Source organism: Odocoileus virginianus, chromosome 7, assembly GCF_023699985.2.
Source record: "Odocoileus virginianus isolate 20LAN1187 ecotype Illinois chromosome 7, Ovbor_1.2, whole genome shotgun sequence".
In the NCBI taxonomy this organism is placed as follows: Eukaryota; Metazoa; Chordata; class Mammalia; order Artiodactyla; family Cervidae; genus Odocoileus; species Odocoileus virginianus.
In genome coordinates this window covers 45,316,676-45,337,999 of record NC_069680.1, presented here as the reverse complement: position 1 = coordinate 45,337,999, position 21,324 = coordinate 45,316,676, and the positions used below count along the sequence as shown (strand labels likewise).

Below are 21,324 nucleotides of genomic sequence, written 5' to 3'. Positions count from 1 at the left end.
CCTGCTTTCTGGAGAGTTTTTATCATAAATGGATGTTGAATTTTGTCAAAGGCTTTTTCTGCATCTATTGAGATATGGTTTTTATCGTATGGTTTTTATCTTTCAGTATGTTAATGTGGTGTATTACATTGATTGATTTGCAGATATTAAAGAATCCTTGCATTCCTGGGATAAAGAATATCGTTCCTTATAATATACAATAAATCATTGTTGCTTATTTATCTTATATATAGTGGTATTTATCTGTTTATCTCATACTCCTCTAATTTATTCATCTCCCCCATCTCTTTCCCTTTTGATAACCATAAGTTTCTTTTCTATGTCTGAGTCTGTTTGTTTTATAAATGGACTCATTTGTAATATTTCTTAGATTACACATGTAAGTGATATCATATAAAATTTGTCTTTCTTTGATTTGTTTCACTTGGTATGATATTCTCTCAGTTCACCCAGATTACTGCAAATTCTCTTTATGGCTGAGTGGTAATGTAGTGTGTCTGTATTAGGTTGGTACAAAAGTAATTGCAGTTTCAGACCATGAATTTTAAATCATTATAACTAGGCTCAGCTACCTCTTTATTAATCAAAACAGGAACCATTACAATCAATACATTTTTGCTGATGAGAAGTAAGTTTGTTTATTCATGTAATGTAAAAAATCCATGCTTCGGGATTTCATGAACTCTTGGAAAGCATTTTCTGCCTCCCGCTGGTTGTGGATGCACTTTCCCTGCAAACAGTTGTGAGATGCTTGAAGGAGTTGTAGTTGGTTGGTGAGAGGTCAGGTGAGTATGGTGGATGAGGCAAAACTTTCTAGCCCAGTTCGTTCAACTTTTGAGGCATTGGTTGTCTGACGTGCAATTGGGCATTGTGGAGAAGAGTTGAGCCCTTTCTGTTGACCAATGCTGGCTGCAGGTGTTGCAGTTTTCAGTGCATCTCATTGATTTGCTGAGATACTTCTCAGATGAAATGGTTTTGCTGGGATTCAGAAAGCTGTAGTGGATCAGACCAGCAGCAGACAGCCAAACAGTGACCATGAGCTATTTTTTGGTGCAAATTTGGCTTTGGGAAGTGCTTTGGAGCTTCTTCTCAGTCTCACCACTGAGCTGGTCATGGCTAGTTGTCATATAAATTCGACTTTTTGTTGTACGTCACAATCCCATTGAGAAATGGTTCATTATTATTGCGTAGAATAAAAGATGGCACTTTAAAACAACAGTTTTTTTAAATTTCCTGTCATCTCATGAGGCACCCACTTAATCGAACTTTGTCACCTTTCCAATTTGCTTCAAATGCTGAATGACTGTAGAGTGGTCACTGGTGAGTTCTTTGGCAACTTCTCTGTAGTCATAAGAGGATCAGCTTTGATGATTGCTCTCTATTGGTCTTTGTCAGCTTCTGATGGCTGACCACTATGCTCCACATCTTCAAGGCTCCTTTCTCCTTTACAAAACTTCTTAAACTACAGTAGTTCCTGGGCCAAATGCATTGTTGATGCTGCAAGTTGTCTCCACTGTTTTATGACCCGTTTTGAACTGAAATTAAAAAAATCACTCAAATTTCCTTTTGTCTATATCATTTCTATAGTTTAAGACAAATATAAAATGAACAGCAAGTAATTAGTCATTACCAAAAAAACATAAAGTGAGAAATGCTCATTAAAATAATGTATAACATAATGACATTTATTTAAGACTGTATTCCAATATCAAACAGCAAAGTTCAACAATGTAAAACCAGTTACTTTTGCACCAAGCTAGTGTGTATGTGTGTGTGTGTGTGTGTGTGTATGTGTGTGTGTTTGTGTATCAAATCTTTATTCATTCATCTGTTGATGGATGCAAGTTCCACGCTTTGACTATTATAAACAGCACTGCAATGAACACTGGGTGCATGTATCCTTATTGCTGGATCATATAGTAGATATTTTTAAAGTTCTTTAAGGAATCTCCATACTGTTCTCCACAGAGGTTGTACCAATTTATGTTCCTACCAACAGTGTAGGAATTCCCTTTTCTCTGTTCTCTCTCTAGCATTTATTATTTGTACACTTTTTGATGATGGCCATTCTGACTGGTGTGAGATGATATTTCATTGTGGTTTTGATTTGCATTTCTCTAATAATTAGCAATGTTTCCCATCTTTTCTGGGTTTTCCTGGTGGCTCAGGTGGTAAAGAATCTGCCTGCAATGCAAGAGACTCGGGTTTGATTCCTAGGTTGGAAAGATTCCTTGGAGAAAGGAACGGCTACCCGTTCCAGTATTCTTGCCTGGGAAATTCCATGGACAGAGGAGCCTGGGGGACTACAGTTGATGGGGTTGCAAAGAGCCAGACACGACTGAGCGACTAACATATAAATACACACAGCATCTTTTCATGTGCTTTTATGTCATGGTCATCTGCATTTTTTTTTTTGGAGAAATGTCTGTTTCTGTTTGTTGCCCATTTTTTGATTGGGTTGTTTGTTTTAAATGAAATTGTGTAAGTTGTTAGTATGTTTTGGAAATTAACCCCTTGTCAGTTTGCATCATTTGCAAATATTTTCTCCCATTCTGTAGGTTTTTTTTTTTTCTTTTTGTTGATGGTTTCCTTTGCTTTGCAAAAGCTTTTAAGTGTGATTAGGTCCCATTGTTTAATTTTGTTTTTATTTATTTTGCCTTGGGAGACTAATCTAAGAAAATATTGCATTGATTTATGTACAAGAAGGTTTTCCCTATGTTTTCTTTTAGGAGTTTTATGGTGTCATGTATTATTTTGTATATGGTGTGAGGGTGTGTTCTAACTTCACTGATTTACATGCAGCTGTCCAGCTTTCCCAAACTGCTTGCTGAAAAGACAGTCTTCTCCATTGTATATTCTTGCCTCCTTTGTCTAAGATTAATTGGCCTTAGGTATATGGATTTCTTTGTGCGTGTATGCTCAGTCATTCAGTCGTGTCTGACGGTGACCATGGACTGTCGCCAGCCAGGCTCCTCTGTCTATGGAATTTTCCAGGCAAGAAAATTCCACTGGAGGGGGTTGTGATTCCTCCTCTAGGGGATCTTCCTGACTCAGGGATCCAACTGGTGTCTTGCATTTCCTGCATTGGCAGGTGGATTCTTTACCATAGCACCACCTACAAAGCCCATGGGTTTCTTTATGGGCTCTCTGTTCTGTTCCATTGATCTCTATGTTTTTAGTGCCAGTACCATAATTTTTGTTTTTTTTTTTGGCTGTGCAGGGTCTTCATTGCTATATGGGCTTTTCTCTAGTTTCAGTGAATGGGGGCTTCTCTCTAGTTGTGGTGCATGGGCTTCTTATTGTGGTGGCTTCTTTTGTTGTGAAGCACAGGCTGTAGGACACATGGTCTTCAGTAGTTTCGGCACGTGGACTCAGTAGTTGCCACTCGCAGATTGTAGAGCACAGGCTCAATAGTTATGGTACATGGGCTTAGTTGCTCTGTGACATGTGGGATCCTCGCAGATCAGAGATTGAACCTGTGTTTTATGCATTGGCAGGCAGATTCTTTACCACTGAGCCACCAGGGAAGCCCCAATACCACACTGTTTTGATTACTGTAATTTTGTAGTATTGTCTGAAGTCTGGGAGGGTTATGCCTCTAGCTTCCCTCCATCCCCCCACAGAATGCTTTGGCAATTCTGAGTCTTTGTGATGCTGAATAAATTTTAGGATTATTTGTTCTAGTTTTGTGAAAAGTGTCTTGGGTGACTTGATAGGGATCACATTAGAGTGACAGATTGCTTTGCATAGTATGGTCATTTTAACAATATAAAATTTTCCAATCCAAGAGAATGGGATATCTTTCCATTTCTTTGAATCATCTTCAATTTCCTTTTATCAGTGTTTCCTTTTCAATGGAAGAACTTACACTTAATCCTTCTCAAACTATTTCAAAAGATTGAAGTGGAGGAAACACTTCCAAAGTCATTCTAAAAGCCACCATCACCCTGATACCAAAACCAGACAGACAATACAAAAAAAAAAAAAAAAAAAATTACAGGCCAATAGGTTTGGTGAATTTAGATGTAAAAATCCTCAACAAAATTTTAGCAAACTGAATCCAACAATACAGAAAAAGGATAGTACACCATAATCAAGTTGGATTCATTCCAGGGATTGCAAGAATGGTTCAACCTACACAAATAAATCAATGTGATACATCCCATTAACAAAAAAAACAAGACAAAATCACATGATCATCTCAATAGATATGCAAAAAAACATTTGATAAAAATTTAACATCTATTCATGACAAATACTCTCACCAAAGTGGGTATAGAGGGAACACATCTCAACATAATAAAAGCTATTAATGATAAACTCACAAGCAATGTAATACTCAACAGTGAAAAGCTGAAAGCCTTCCTGCTAAAACCTGGAGCAAAACAAGGATGCCCATTCTCACCACTTCTATTCACTGTGGTACTGGAAGTCCTAGTGACAGTAATCAGACAAGAAAAAGAAAAGGTATCCAAATTGGAAGGGAAGAGGTAAAATTGTTATTGTGTGCAGATGCTAAGATAATCTATACAGAAAACACTAAAGACTCCAGACAAAAACCATGAGAAATAATAAGTGAATTCAGCAAGGTAGCGGGATAGAAGAATAATATAGAGAAATCTGTTGCATTTCTTTTATATACTAATAATGAAATATCAGAGAAATTAAAAAAAACAATCCTGTTTAAAATCACTTCAAAAACAATACCTAGGAAGAAACCTAAAGAAGGAGATTAAAGGCCTTTATGCTGATAACTTTAAATAAAGTACTGATAGATATTCCTTCATAGGAAGGAAGAAATAAAAAAAGAGAAAGGGAAGGATCTAAGGGAAGGGAAGGAGTAAAGACAGTGTTGACTTGGTACTTTTTAACTTTCAGGTGAGGAACTCCAGGAGACTTGGTATGATCAAGTGCCACATGCCGTGAGTGGGCAGAAAGGACCTGGAATTAAGGTCTCCTGTGTGCAGCTTAGGGCAGGCTCTCCACTACATGGTGCTGCTGCTTTAGCATGAGTTTGTCATATCAAGAGAGTGACCTTTTGTTAATTTTCTGCACTAGTGAAGCAGTGCTGTGTATGTGTAGGACCCATATGTTGAAACTTGTTTATCTCCAGCTAGCCAGATGGTCCCTAACAGCGTACAAAGAAGCCATTTGGAAACTTTCAGCATCTCAGTGCATTTTGAAAGCACTGGGAGTAATGCATATCGTGATGTCATTCCTTACTTACTCTAAGCAGTATAAATCCAGAAAAGCAGGCCTTGTTAATATTATGTGTGAAGCATGCAGACCTTGGGATTTTGTGTCCAGAGACAGAAGTTTATTTAATTGGGTCTCTCTTTCAACTTGCTTTGTCTACACTTTCTCTAGAGAAGAAAAATAATTTCTTAAACACTTTGCTATTTAAACTCCTGCTGGCTAAATACATTAAAAAAAAAAAAAAAAAAACCCAAACCCTGGTTATGCAGTACAAGCAACAGCGATGTGATATGATCATCAATAAAAACGTGAAAGCAAAATTTATGATGGGTAATCCAAAACAAATGAGAGAGTCTGATAACTTGTCAGAAATATATGTAACAGATGACAGTTATGCTGGGCATTTGGCACTTTACGAAAAGCTGAGAAAGAACTGAGACATCTTGTAATTATGGTTCCCTCAACAGACGTATGATATCTTAGATTCTATTCAAACTATATAATTTGTGCTCAGAGATTATGGATTAAAAGGAAGGTAATGGATAAGAAATACTCAGAAGACTATAAAAAAATAAAAGACTAATCCGTGTTTCTTCTAAGAAATTCATTCATCCATCCACTCGTCAATCAAATAGATATTTATTAATATGTCAAAGTCTATCTAAACACTAGAACCCAGGGGTAAGACAGAAATGAATCCCATTCTTGTGAAGGTAAATGTTTAGCAAGGAAGCTGAATGGTACACAAATGATTATAATAATAAAATGTGATGTATATTATAATAAGGCACATACAGGAAGGTTCAGAAAGAAATGCATACTTCACTATATTGATATAAATATTTAATTTTCAGTGGGGGAAAGAAGTGGTAATTCAAAATAGGAGACAGCAAGAATTATCTAGAATTTATCTTTGATATGTAGTATGTGGTGTTTTGGGGGCCAGTTACCTTTCTTAATTACATTTTGATTGGGCTATTATTAAAATGTTCTTTATTCTCTCAACCCACACAGTCACACAGTGGGAGAGATGGGGAAGAGCTATGAGGAGAGGCAGCAAAAAGTCAGTTAGATGTAAAAGTTTGTCATGGATAATTGACAAAATAAATAATCTACCTGTAGGAAGATGAAATGTAACTGGATTCACAGAGAGTTATAGACCTAGAGAATCTCATGGCTGTCTGTGCTTAGTCACTCAGTTGTGTCCAGTTCTTTGGGACCCTTTGAATTATAGCCAGACTCCTCTCCAGGGGATCTTCTTGAGGCAGGGATCGAACTTGGGTCTCCTGTGTCTTCTGCATTACAGGCAAATTCTTTACCTGCTGAACCATCAGGGAAGGCCTCAGATGAAAGCAAAAGAGTCAGGAAGATCCCACAGAGATATAAACCCCTCCCAGTTAGCAAGTGAGAACATGTAAATTAGAACTGTGTTTTGTCTGAAGTTGTTGACAAGATGTGATATGGGTAGCGTCTTGCAAACCCTCTTAGCTGAAGGAATGTTTTATAATCTGTGACACAGCTATGTATTTGAAAAAGTAATAAAAATGATTATTATAAGAAAAGTGGAGTGAAAAAAATACAAAATGTTAAGTGCAGTTTTTTCCTTTAAGTTCACTAAAGGTAAAACTGCATTTCAGTAAATGTGGTCAAAGCAAACATCACAGAAAAAAAGAATCAGAAAAACTGACTATTGTCGACTGAAAGTGTGTAGTTACTCAATTAAGGAAATCCTGGCACTTCCCCAACTGAGAAGTGACAAGTGCAGGACACCAAGTATGCAAGACATGTGCAAGGCCATACAGAGCATATATGATGAGCCCTATCTTGGGAGGGTATACTGTGGGGAAGGTGAGCAACAGCTCATGTCTGAGAACTACCCCTGGGGTAGCAGAAACATGCAGAGAAGTTGCCTGTGGTCACAAATCAGAGCCTTTACACAATTGAACGTCCCCTTCTGTGTTTCTGCTCTTCAATTATCTGCAGTTAAATTGAATCCAGAAGGCTGACCTGAAGGCACAGAAGAGAGTTTAATTTTTTGAATGATTCTATTAACTAAAATTTTCTTATGTAAGGCAAAGAAAGGGACTGGATTTTGATAGCATGTCAACCACACAGTTTTTTTTTTTCCCATTTATTTTTATTAGTTGGAGGTTAATTACCTTACAATATTGTAATGGTTTTTGCCATACATTGACATGAATCAGCCATGGATTTACATGTGTTCCCCATCCCGATCCCCCCTCCCGCCTCCCTCCCCATCCCATCCCTCTGGGTCTTCCCAGTGCACCAGCCCTAAGCACTTGTCTCATGCATCCATCCTGGGCTGGTGATCTGTTTCACCCTTGATAGTACATAGCATTGAACCACAGAGTTTGAAGGTGAAAAGTTGTGATATTAGAATGTTAATTCTAACATTAGCCATACCACCTTATATCTTATACCCAGTGTTTTTCTAAATTTCACTTTGAATAAGAGTTATCTAGGGTGTTTGTTAAACATAAAGATTCCTGGGCTCCATTTACAGAAACTCTGATTCATTGTGTCCTGGGATGTCCTGGAGGGTGCCTACCAGATGAGATTGGGCTCCAAATCATGCTGACTGATCCGGGTTCCGGATGTTGAGAATTGCTCTTCCCAAAGATGCTGGAAAACCAGTTCATCTGACTGAATCTGTGTGAAGTTAGTATGGAAAGCATAATTAATGTGAAATAATATCTAAATCATTTGTATATGGTTATAGAATCTTGTCAGAGGAACGCACAAGATGCTCACAAACCCTCTCTTAAGTGCCCTGTAGGACTCCATGCTACTATTGGTACCAAAAATCCAGCAAGCTTGTGGAAGGAAATAACCCATAGGTCCCCACAGACAGTTTTCAGTTATATTTAGACATATGAGTTTTAAGTGCAGATCAGGCTAATTCCTACATTATTGAGTAACTACTGGCTTAACTAATATTGGCACTTTGCACAAAGTTGGCTAAGAATCAGTGCATTGGATTTCTGTCCCCATGGCCAAGTAGCTGATCAGAATGTTTGTCACCAACCAAAGAGTTGGTCTTTGTCAAATATGTCATCTCACTCATTGAGTGTGAGATGGTGACGTTGGCCAAGGTCCACACTTTTGCCATTGTGTGTGTGATTATAGAAGCTATTAATACAGCTCACATTAATTGATATTTATTATTCACTAGTCATTCTGCTAATCCTCAAAACAACTCTAAAAGTCTGTTAAATCCATTTTTGGGGGAAAATGGACTGAGGTTTGTGGAGCTCCAGGACATTGTGTGTTGCTCAGTCATGGCCAACTGTTTGCGGCCCCATGGACTGTAGCCTGCCAGGTTAGTCTGTCCATGGGATTTTCCAGGCAAGAATTCTGGAATGGTTGCCACTTCCTACTCCAGGGGATCTTCTTTACCCAGAGAGGGAACCTGTGTCTCCTGCGTCTCTTGCATTGGCAGATGGATTCTTTACCACTAGTACCACCTGGGAAGGCCCTCCAGGACATTAACTTGTAAGTAATAAATGTTAGCTCTCCAGCTGATGTGTACTTTCTCTGACATTCTCCCTTTCACAGAATGCATCTCACTGGTTACTGACTATTTTTGTGGGCTTGAAAATATGCATCTGTACTCAGAGGGGACTCACTCTTATTTCTTACCTCCTCTTACACTGAATACCCCAAAGTGGTTGCTCAAGGTTAAATCCTGTGAAGGGAACAAAGGATGTGATTCCTGCTTCCTAATCTTTTTCTTGGATTCCTGCATTTACAGGTACCCAGTATCTCACTTGCTTTTTCCTGATTATTCCTTTCTATTGCAGCCTGCCTATGATGGTTAATTTTATGTATCAATTTGAGTGGATCACAGGGTGTCCATATATTTTGGCTAAACATTTTTTCTGGTTGTGTCTGTACAGATGCTTCTGAATGGGATTTGAAGCTATAGATTGAGTAAAGAGATTGCCCTCCCTAATGTAGGTGGGTTTCATCCAATCTATCGAGGGCCTTGAATAGAACAAAAAGATGGCAGGTGGGAGAATTCACTCTCCACCCAACTCTTTGAGCTGAGAAATCAGTATTCTGTGCTTGAACTAGAACCCTTAGCCCTTTGGTTTCAGGCCTTTGGAGTCAAACTGAACTGCATCACCAGCTCTTCTGGGTCTTAAGCTTACAGATGGCAGATCATGGGGCTTCTCAACCACCATAGTCATGTGAGCAATTTCTTATAATAATTATTTTTGTATGCATGTGTATGTGCTTTGTCACATCATGTCAGTCGTGTCTGACTTTTTGTGACCCCATGGACCATAGTCCACCAGGCTCTCTGTCTATGGAATTTTCCTGGCAAGAATACTGGAGTGGGTTGCTATGCCCTCCTCCAGGGAATCTTCCTGACTCAGAGGTTGAATCTGTGTCTCCTGTATCTCCTGCATTGCAGGCATATTCTTTACTGCTGAGCCACCAGGGAAGCCCTCTTGGACAGAGGGTTGTATATATATATGAGTATATACAACTCTCTGTCTCTATATATGTGTACATGTAGACATAGACATTTATGTATTCACACATATATATCTGCATAGAATATTGGTTGATGTGTGTGTAAAGATATATATATCTTTGCAGGGTTCTCTAGTGGCTCAGATGGTAAAGAATCTGGCTGCAATACAGGAGACCCAGGTTCCATCCCTGAGTAGGGAAGATCCATTGAAGTAGGAAATGGTTTCCCACTACAGTATTCTTGCCTGGAAAATTTCCTGGACAGAGGAACCTGGTGGGCTATAGTCCAGGGGGTTGCAAAGAGTCAGACAACTTTCACTTTCATGATGTATGTATATTAATAACCTGTGTATAATATATACAAAATAATACTGGTTCTGTTTCTCTGAAGACCCTGCTGATCTTGCCCTAACTGATCTTGCCTTTCATGTGTGCCTTTCTTTTTATTTTGAAAACTTTCATTTTGTCAGTTCAGCCATTTTCTGGGTAGTCACAGTTTATTCATTTTCATTGCTGTGTATACCAATACATGTTTTTCTGAAAAGTTTGCTTACTTATTTATTTAGCCATGGTCCGAGGGGTTTAGCCATTAGGCCTGAGAGATCCTAGTTCCCTGACCAGGGAGGGAGCCTGCACCCCTTGCAGTGCAAGTGCAGAGTCTTAACCCCTGGACCACAAAGGAAGTCCCAATGCGTGCCTTCCTAGAGTCTCATTAGAACTTACCTGTCCTGTGTCTCATTCAAATACCCTAATCAAATACCTTAATCCGTTTTTCAGAGGCAATGACCATTTTTTACAAGGTACACAGTTACATTGAGGCAGACAATTCCTTGGATCGGTGTCTGAACCTGAGAGAGTATTGATAGAAATTTCAGACCATGTGACAAGTTGGTGTTGGCAACAGCAGCTCAAACCAGACCTGGCTCAGTTACTTGCAGACCCCCAGGGTCCTCTGCATCTGAAAGCACGCTGTTAACCAAACCCATCTACACCACGGGCCAGGTCTCTCTCCTGCTCCATTGGAGCTGAGAACTGAGGGAATTCCCTAGCTTTTTAAAGCAAAGATGAACGAGGGTAATTAGGTAGCAGCTGAGGTTTGTCAGGAAGATTTGGACAGTTGCCCTGGACCCTGGTCTTCGGGAGATCTGCTCCTGTGAGACAGCTTTGGCTGCTTTTCTGGCTCAGAACAGCAATTCCTGTGAGGAGTGTTGCCTGTCATCCCCATTACTCCATCAACTTCCGCATCAGTGGCTCTGTCTGCAATGTTAGAATACATTTTAAATGTGGAGATAATATTAACACCTGAAACTATTTCCGGGTGCGTTGTCTAATTCTGGTCTTTATACTTGTTTGCTTGTCTCTTAGCAATTTAATTGTAGCACGCTTTTCAATATTGGCTTTTAACTTATCTGCAAAAATAAAAGATTTAGTAAATTAAATCAATTAAGGGAAAATTTGGCCTATTTCCCAATCATCCATTTGGATCATGCAAAGCACAGAGTTTGGGACGTAAACCATCTCTTCAATATTATAACATGAATTGCAGTGCGGTGGGGGATACAGTTTTACAGCAACACTAACATGGGCTGAGGTAAAATGTTTTCATTTCCATTTCACCACAGCAAGTATTAAAAAAGGGCACCAACTTAATTAATTTATCTACCATTGGTGAGGACGGCTGAGAAAAAGACATATTTTCTTGAGAAGAAATCATAACCAGAGTTTTAGAATGATCTTATTAGACACGATTGATCTTCTGAAAGATGTTAGTTTGAATTGGGTTTCTGACATGAACAACTAGGAGAATCCTACCTTATAGAGAACCTCTACTGAAAGAACATTGTAAAACCTTTCTCAGTCTATTTCTAGGGTCTCAAAGTTCAGATTTTTGAAATTGAACATTTTTGTCTCACCAACCACATTGTATTACATTTTTTATTTCTGTACCTATTAATTATGACAAAATGTATGCATCAAATATTGCATATGTTGATAATTAGAATTCCTGAGACTATTTACCCAGAGTTATTGTTGCAGGTGGGCTTTCTGGGTGGCTCAGCAGTGAAGAACCCACTTGTGATGCAGGAGACTCAGGTTCAGTCCCTGGTTTGGGAAGATCCCCTGGAGGAGGAAATGGCAACCCACTCCAGTATTCTTGCCTCCACTCCAGTATTCTTGCCTGGGAAATTCCATGGACAGAGGAGCCTGGCAAGGTTGCTCCATGGGGTTGCTAAAGAGGTGGATATGATTTAGTGACTAAAGAACAACTGTAATAGATAGGTGGGATTTTCTAGACCTGAATAATTTAAAGATAAATATATATTTTTAACTTTCATAACTATGGTTTTTAATCCATTCACAGATGAAAGTAGACAACCCTCAGAATGGGATTATTTTTCAGATAATTCTCATTTCCAATACATTTTTAAAAATTCTGAAACATTAAAGAATTATCAGCCTGGAGAAGTTCATCTCAAGGGAGGTGGGCACCTTTGGCAAAATGGAACATCACAGCCAATCTTTAGGATATACAATAAATACCCAGAAGGGAAAAAAGTTAAGTAACAACTGCTGCAATTGTGGAAGCAGAGATCTTTGCATATAATATAATTTGGGAAAGAGACAAGTTAGTAGAGAGGGAAGGAGTTGAAAGAGCTCTTCCAGTGTAAACAGTGCCAAAGCTCTGGCTCTCCTAATGATCCTTCTTAATCTCTTTTTGGTAATATAATCTATTTTTTGACAGATTGCAGTAATTAGAATTATTGAAAAGAGAGTGTGCATTTTTGTTGAAATAACTTGACAGTCACCTTTGAAATAATGTTTTAGTCAAAAGTGTTAGCTGAATTTTTATAAAACAGGTTCCCACAACCAATTAGAGTCTGCATGCTCTCTTTTGGTAAGTTTCAGAAGAATCAGTAATACATCAAATAAAAGCAAGAGCATGACCCTTTCCTCACTTTCTACTTGAAAGGAATATGCCTTGTTTTCAGTGCAGTGTATCACTGGTGTATCTGGCAGAATTGAAATGGCTAAAATTGTTAAACAGATTTCAAGATGATTTGGAAGTTCTGGCTTGCTTCCCATACAGAGATATGACTAAGAGTGGGCTCATGTCCAAAAGTGTTCAACAAATAGGCTTACCTAAATAGGTTTAAGGGCTTTCCTGATAGCTCAGTTGGTAAAGAATCCACCTGCAATGGAGGAGACCCTGGTTTGATTCCTGGGTTGGGAAGATCTGGAGCAGGGATAGACTACCCATTCCAGTATTCTTGGGCTTTCCTTGTGGCTCAGCTGGTAAAGAATCTGCCTGCAATGCAGGGGACCTGGGTTCAATCCCTGGGTTAGGAAGATCCCCTGGAGAAGGGAAAGGCTACCCACTCCAGTATTCTGGCCTGGAGAATTCCATGGACTATTAGTCCATGGGGTAGCAAAGAATTGGATATGACTGAGCAACTTTCACAATTAGGTTTAAAACTGTATGAAAACCAGGCATCTCCAGCTTTTGGGAGCTTCCCTCTCTTTTGAGACCCTGAGTCACGTACAGCAGCAGAGCTTCCCCAGGTATCTGGGATCCCACAGGGAAATCATCCATGTCCTCCTTCATTCTGATTCTAACCCATCCCCTCAGTCATCTGTTTGTATATGAGCATCCTTCATCCTTCTTAGGTCATTTATTGCTTGGGCAACAAGTCTCTCCTTCCTACTGATTTTCTATTTCTTTTACACGACAAGGGGAGGTTTGGGCCTTGCTTATGTCATAGATGAGATCAGGCTGTAACATCAAGCAAACATAACTGAAGGGGTATTTGTAGTACAAGAGAATTACAACATAGAAAATATCAGTGGGTCATGCCCTTAGAGCCCAGTGGCCATGCCTGTCTGCAAGAGGGAATTGGCCCAGTGTCTTTCCCCTTAGCTCCCAGCTTCACCAGCCTCCCTCTCCTCAGTAGAAAGGCTTTGTCCAGGCCAGTCTCTGTTCATTCTGTTAACATGTAAAGTGAAGTGAAGTCAGTTCTAAAGTTGTATTTATTCTAAGATGCCATTAGTTGTAAGATGCAGCATTATTTTATACACCTCTTGACCAGTCAAGAATTTATTTACAAAGGCACTAGTTACTGAGGCGCAGGGGAACCACAGTGAAAAGTGTAGAAACCTAGGGCTGACATCTGAGGAGCTGTCACCACCTTCATATAAAAGAATGAGGGGTGGGGGATATTACTGGAAGGGGAGAGAATTGTAGAGTGACCCCCAGACTTAGGTGAGCTCACGGGCAGAGAGCTATGTGAGTGCATGCTCTTCCCCTCCGTCCCTCCCTCCCTCTCCTGTCTCCTGGTCTCCTGCCAGGCTGCTCCAGTGGGCCAGCCCAACCTGAAGCCCGTGGGCACAGGAGCACACCCACAGAGGGCAAACATCAGCCTCATGAGGAGAAGTGTGGAAGTGGATGAATGGAAGACATCTCTGCAACAGACCCCAAGGAAGAAAAAGTTCTGCCAGTTAAACTGTGAGACACCGTTCCCTTATCACTTGAAATCTTTGTATTACACCTACTGAAAGAGCTCTGTTAGGCATATAAAAGGAATTTGTTTTTTATCATGTAGTTCTTTTCTGGATTTGAGATAACTTCACATTTCAATACTAAGCAAAAGTATAATTTTTTGAAAACATTTTGTGGAAAATATTTTTTTCCCAAAGGTGATCACGGTAACAGCTCTTGTCCAACATGTGCTTCTGGCACCTCACGACTACCACGCTAAGAGGGGAAGTCTAGTTTCTCTTTGCTTGAATCTAGGTTCTTTTGTGACTTGCTTGTAACCGATAGACAGCATCTGATGTGGTGCCTCATGACTTCTGAATCCAGCTCTGAAAAAGATGATGCAAATTCCACCTTGTTTGCTTGAATAGTTGCTCTGGAGCCCAGAGCTTCCATGTTAACAGTCTGGCTGGTCTCCGGCCGCCATGTTGGAAGGAACCCAAGCTAGTCCAACTCAGGAGGATTCCATGGAGAACTCTTGGAACTAGTGAAGAGAGATCAATGCTTTGCCAGTTTCCAGCTGCTCCTGCTTCCTCTGCCTCAGTTCTGGTTCCAGCCAATCTGGGACTGCAATCTCACAAGAGATGTTTTAACCAGAAGCATCCAGTCAAGATTTCCTGAATTCCTGGCCCACAGAAACTGTGAGATGATAAATGATTGCTGTTGTTTTAAGCCATTGAGTTTTGAGGTGATTAGCTATGTAACAAGAGTAACCAAAGCAATTTTGAATGACAGTTATACTCAACAGATATAGTGTCAGTGATGTCTGTAATTAACTGAAGTGATGACAATAAGAATAACTATAACCGAGTTTGCACAGGCAGTGCCAACTATGTCATCTTGGCCAGTCTCCTGGCCAAAATCATTTGTGAGGTGCCACACATTTTAAGAGGCTTCCTAGTGAGAAAGAAAATGCAGTTTAGTTTTGACAAAATGTGGCAGTATTGGTGTCGAGAGAGGGACAAAACTAAGTAGGGTTGGGAACTGATTAGTAAAGTGATTTTGAAAAAGCTTAATATTTACTAGTTAAGATGATACATACTCACTTAATAAGTAAATATCAAATGAGAAAAACATATTTAGATCATGAAATCACCAAATGTAACCATCAGAGATAAACATTCAGATTTATAAAGGTACATGGATGCACATATAGATATGTAGACATGTGCTTTATAATTGAATTCATCCTTTACTGCAGCCTATTATTTCACCAAAAATGTGCTAACTTCATGTTTCTACCTCAAAAGATGTAAAACTACATTCTTTTATTTTAATGACAGAAGAGTCTCTCATTTACTTTACCAATCACCCAATGATGGACATTTTGTTTTGTCTCATTTCAGTGTTGTTTTATCATTATTAAAACAACGGGCATGTTGATGCCCTGCCCCCACCCCCACCCCCACCATTTTGTAACTGTCTTTTTGTGGAGAATTTCTACATAGAGATCGTTAGACTGAATCAGATGTGCCATTATAATTTGGTATGGATTGATGAAAGCGCCTTCCAGAAAGGCTGTATCCATTCTTACTTATATCAAAAGTTTTAGAAAATGCCAGTTTTCTTTCTCCTTTGCTGATGAAGGAGTTCAGAATGTGTCACCCCATAATACATGATTTATTGATTATTTTGCATTAAAGTCACTTGAGAAACGGTGGATGCAAGATGGGCGTTCAGACCCTCCTTTTTATTCCTGAAAGCAGGAGATAAAACTCTCTTGTGAAAGGTGCCCTTTCTGTACCAGGAAAAAGGAAGATGTTCTTATCACCAAAGACACAGAACTGAGGCAGAAAGAAATCTGTATACACAGACCTTGCTCAAATAATTCTTATCTTCCTTTAGCTTCTCTATATTGTTTAGTTACTTTCCACATGGAGAAGAAAATGGCAACCCACTCCAGCATTCTTGCCTGGAGAATCCCATGGACAGAGGAGCCTGGGGCGCTACGGTCTGTGGAGTGGCAAAGAGTCGGACACACTGAGCCACTGAACCACTTTTCACCATTGCTTCCTTTGTTTTCGGGCTAATATAACAGCATGTAGGTTCTGCTAGTTCTTTTACTCTGTATTCCTTATGAAGGCTCCCATGTCATGTAAATTTTAATAAGAGTGTGTATACTTTCCTCCTTTAATCTAATGTCAGTTTAATTCTCAGGCTGTGCTGAGAAATCCTAAGAGGGTGGGGGTAAAAATCTGCCTCCTCTATACCAACATTTGTTTTTTGTCATTCATCTGATCCTAGTCCTATGGTTTACAAAGATTTCTTTTTTGTTGTTCTTGTTTGTGTTTTGGAAAATAAGGAAACTGAACATCTTTTCCTGCTTTTTGTCCATTTTAATTTCTCCTTTTGTGGATTTATTATTCACAGTCTTTGACCATTTTTTACAGTTGATTTGTAAGGGCTCTTTGTCCATCCTGTGCATTACTAAATAGTTTTTTCTAAGTCTTTCACACTCTATAATTGTGTTATTTTGTTTTTGTTTTTGCTGCCAGGAAGTATTTAATTTCTATGTAAATTAATTTTCTCCTATGGTTTCTGGCTTTGGTGTCAAGTTAGGAAATGCTTGTTCTACTCTATTGTTTTTAAAAGTGTTTACTTAGACTTTTGTTTCACTTTTGACATTTATTAAACATTTTAATCTAGCTGGAATTGAATTTATGTTATTTAATTTTTTCCCTTAAGGTTCCACTTGTCCCCAAATTATGTATGAATAGCAACTGTTTCCCCTGTGATTTGAAATGCCACATTTATCATACATTGTTTGGAGGAGGTCACAGAGAGAACATGACAGCTGACCTGCAAGCTGAATCCAGACAATCAGAGGCTCCCCACCTCCTTCTCTATCCTCAGAATGCATGTACCACCCGCCCTCCCCACCTGGAAGCCCTCAAAGGACACAGCTTTGAGAGAGTTATGTGGTGAGACCGTCTGGAGTGTGTACATGACTGAATTCAGTTCAGACCTCTATACAAACCTTTAAGATTCTGGGGGGGGGGGGGGGCGGGTGCAGAGAGCCCTTCATTTGACAGCCACCCACAACAAGCATTGTGAGGTCCCTTCCTTATTAAACTTGCCACCCACCAATAGGGACTGGCTTGCCTTTACATGGGGGGCGGCGGTGGGTAATTTCACATTGTACCCAGGAAGTTCCTGAGTTTGCAGACCAACAATACTCTCATGATACTTGAGTCTGCTTCTGGAATTTTATGCCCTGGGCCTTGGCAGTCTGTCTTTTCCTATGTTGTTGCTGTTCTTGTTGTTACTACTATTGCTAAATACAAGACGTTACTACTTAATAGGGAAAGCATGTGTCCTCTTCCTTCCATTCCTTTCTCATTTTTGTTACGGTCTTTGCAGATGAACTTGAAAGTAATTTTCATTATGTTGTAAAATAATCCTGTGGGATTTTGATTGGAATTGCATACAGTTGGTAGTCTATTTAAAAGAGAACTGACATCTTTACAACACCAAGTGTTTCCATCCAGAAACAAGGTATGTCTTTAAATTTATTTTTATTGAAGTATAATTGAGAAAATATTGTATTAGTTTCAAGTGTGCAACAGAATAATTCAATATTTGTATGCATTGTGAAATGATCACCACAGTAATGACATTTGTCACCTTGCATAGTAAGAAAGTTTCTTTTGTTGTGATGAGAACTTTTAAGATCTACTCTCTTAGCAGCTTTCAGATATGCAGTAGAGTATTATTAAATAGTCACCATGTTGTACATTACATCCCATTACTTATTTTTTAACTGGAAATTTGTACCTTTCAATCCCCTTTACCCATTCACCCATACCCACCCCTCACCTCTAACAACCATCAAACTGTTCTCTATATCTATGAGACAAACTTTTTGGTTTGCTTTTTTTTTTTTTTTTTTTTTAGATTTCTCATGTAAGTGAGATCATGTGATATTTGTGTTTCCCTGTGTGATTTATTTCACTAAGCATAATGCCCTTGAAGGCTATCCACGTTGTCAAAAATGGCCAGCTTTCCTTCTTTTTAATGCCTAGAATATTAACATTGTATGCACATATATTACATATATCACATATTTTAATACATTCATTTATTGATGGACACTTATGTTGCGTCTGTATCTTGGCAATTGAAAATAATGCTGCAATGAACATGGGGAGCATATATCTTTTTGAGCTCCTGTTTTGTCTTCTTTAGATAAACACCCAGACGTGGAATTGCTGGATCACATGGTAGTACATATCATATGTAATTTTCAATTTTCTGAGGAACCTTCATACTGTTTTCCTTAGTGGCTGCACCAATTTACATTCCACCAATAATACACAAAGTTTCTTTTTCTCCACATCCTCACACTTTGTCTTTTGGATAACAGCCATGCTAACAGGTATGAGTGATATCTCTTTGTGATTTTGATTAGCATTTCCCTGATGATTAGCGATACTGAGCATCTTTTTATGTACCTGTTGACCATGTGTACACCTTGTTTGCAGAAATGTCTGTTCACATCCTCTGTGCATTTAAAATTGGATTGTTTGGTTTTTTGTTATTGAGTTGTGTGAGTTCTTTATATATTTTGGATATTAAATCCTTACCAGATATATGATTTGCAAATATTTTTTTCTCGTGCTCAGGTTGCCTTTTTATTTTGTTAATAAATGTCTTTGTTATGCAGAAGCTTTGTAATTTGACGTAGTGCCAGTTGTTTATTTTTTCTCTTGTTATTCTTATTTTTAGTATCAGATTGAAAAATCATTGTCAATACCTATGTACTTCAAGGAGCTTACTGCCTGTGTTTTACTCTAGAAATTTTACAGTTTCAGGTCTTATATTCAAGTCTTTAATACATTTTGAGTTAATTTTTGTGTATTGGTAGAGCTTTATAATTTGTATTACTGCATACTTCTTTTTACCTATTTCATTTTCTTTGTTGTTATTGTAAATGTGGTAGTTTTCTCACTAGTTATCATTGGTAAATAAAAAGACTGATTGAATTTTTGTTTATTTATTTTAAAACTAGCTACCTTACTGGTACTCCTAATAGTTCCACAAATTTTACAGTTTGTTCTCCTATCATTTAGAAGTATAAAGTTATATTAACTAAAAATTATGACAATTTTTCATCCTCCCCTCAAGTATGTATACCTCTTATTTCATTTATTGATTAATTGCATTGTCTTGAATGTTCAGAACAATATTAAATAATTGTGATGATTTAAGATATCCTTATTTATGACTTCAATGGAAACGTTTTCATTGTTTATCCACTAAACATAATACTGACCTTAATTTTCAATATGTATTCATTATATTTATTCAGGCAGTAATCATTACATCCTACTTTACAATTAAAAAAAATCAGGAATACATTTGGAATTAACCAAATGTCTTTGGCAGGTAAGAGAGTATATTATGTGAACATTTACTTATATTACATTATCCTTGCAGTCTAGAATGATTTACACTTATTTATCATCCACTACTGTCCTTTCAGTGTCTTATTTGATTCTTCTAGTAACATTTTGTTTAGGATATTTTTTGGTTGATATTCACAAGTGAGGTTGGTCAGTAGCTTTCTTTTAGTTTAGTAAGATTTAGCAATAGTATCAGGATGTTTATATCACATATTTGGAATATTTCCTTTTTCTTTACACTGTTACAGGCCTCAGTAGCAAACTTTATTCTATATATGTATATTTTAAATATTTGTAACAAAATAATTCTACCAGGTATTTTTGATAAGTAGCTTTTAAAAGCTTTTTCATGTTCTTCTGGTTTTGGTTTTAGATTAAGAAAGACTTGTTTTAGTCTAATTTTATTAAAAGTGATTACTCATACTTTTGTATTACTCTGTTAAAATTTTCTACTAGTGAATTTTGTGCTTGTTTTCATTAACTATGTGTTGTATGTAAATATATTCTATTTCTTTAAATATATATGATATATTTTGAGTTAAATACTCATCATTTTATGCTAACAGTTTGATAAAGAGTGTATTTTTCAAACAGCACAAGTTGGACATCCATAACAAAATACTTGGCTGAGTTGCCCACACCTGAGCTAAATTTTACACAACAGAAGCTCTTCCAATTTCACAGTAGGATATTATTGTATGAGAATAGCTCAAGATATGCAGCTTTTCCTCTTTTTGGAAATTAAAAAGAAAAATTGTCCTTATCTTCTTTGGGGGGATACATGAATGTCTATATGTCAACCTCCCCCATTTTCTTTCCTAAACCAAGAAGGCAAAACAACCTTGTGAAAGAATCTGTCTTCATGCAACAGTGAAACCTTATGGGCAAATTCATAAAGACCTGTCTGACTTATGTGGGCATAGCCTGATGGTTGGTGGCCTGGTGCTTCATGGAGATGAAGAGACATCCCAGGCCAGAGGCAAAGAAACAAGAATAAAGAGAGGGGACAAAGAATGTTTCAGTTTCCACTGAAACTGAGAGCTGAATTGACCACAACCCGAACCCAACACGTGACTGAAGGCTCACTGATCATACAGTCACACTTCTCTTGCCATCCTATTGCAACTGAGGGCACAGCTTTCTGGAAAACTCACACTGTATCTGAAGTTTCTGGAAGTATTTCCTCATTTATGATTAGATTCATTAACTTTAATACTAGTCTGTGTGGTGAGTGCTTTATTTTTTTTACTGTTACTTACAGAGATGAAGATGAAAACACAATTTCTGAAGCTGAAATGAAATGTGTATCATAGGAAAAGATTTTGTATCAATCTTTAAAAGACTAAAATACATAATTAGGGTTAAAATGCTTTTTAAAGCATATTTGGTCTAGATATTTGGCTTAGGGAAATAATCAGAAATAAGGTACAGATCAATTTATCTAAACATTACTTCTGTAACACTTATAAGGCCATCAATCAAAAGTGGTGATATAAGTGAAGAAATGCAGATTAGTACTAATAACAAATGAACATAATTCCAAAATAGTTCAAATTCTGTGTTAGTTATAAATAACAAAAAATAAACTGTGGCTAACAGACAGCAAAGTAATTCATTGTAAAGATATGGGTAGATTATGGATATGAAGTGAAAAGTTGAATATCTAGTTCTTGTAAAATATGATTCCAAAGTGTA

The 21,324-nt window shown here is 38.0% G+C and overlaps 1 long non-coding RNA gene across 2 annotated transcripts; it reads left to right on the top strand.

The window, feature by feature from the left end:
• Window positions 1–9,813: 9,813 nt before the first annotated feature.
• On the top strand, window positions 9,814–20,842 carry LOC139036039 (uncharacterized). 2 transcript variants are annotated; one of them, XR_011488732.1, is made up of 2 exons: window positions 9,814–14,197; window positions 16,913–20,842. It is a non-coding gene; the product is annotated as an uncharacterized lncRNA (long non-coding RNA). The 2 variants fall into 2 exon arrangements; XR_011488731.1 differs by having other exon boundaries at window positions 9,814–16,268.
• Window positions 20,843–21,324: the final 482 nt, after the last annotated feature.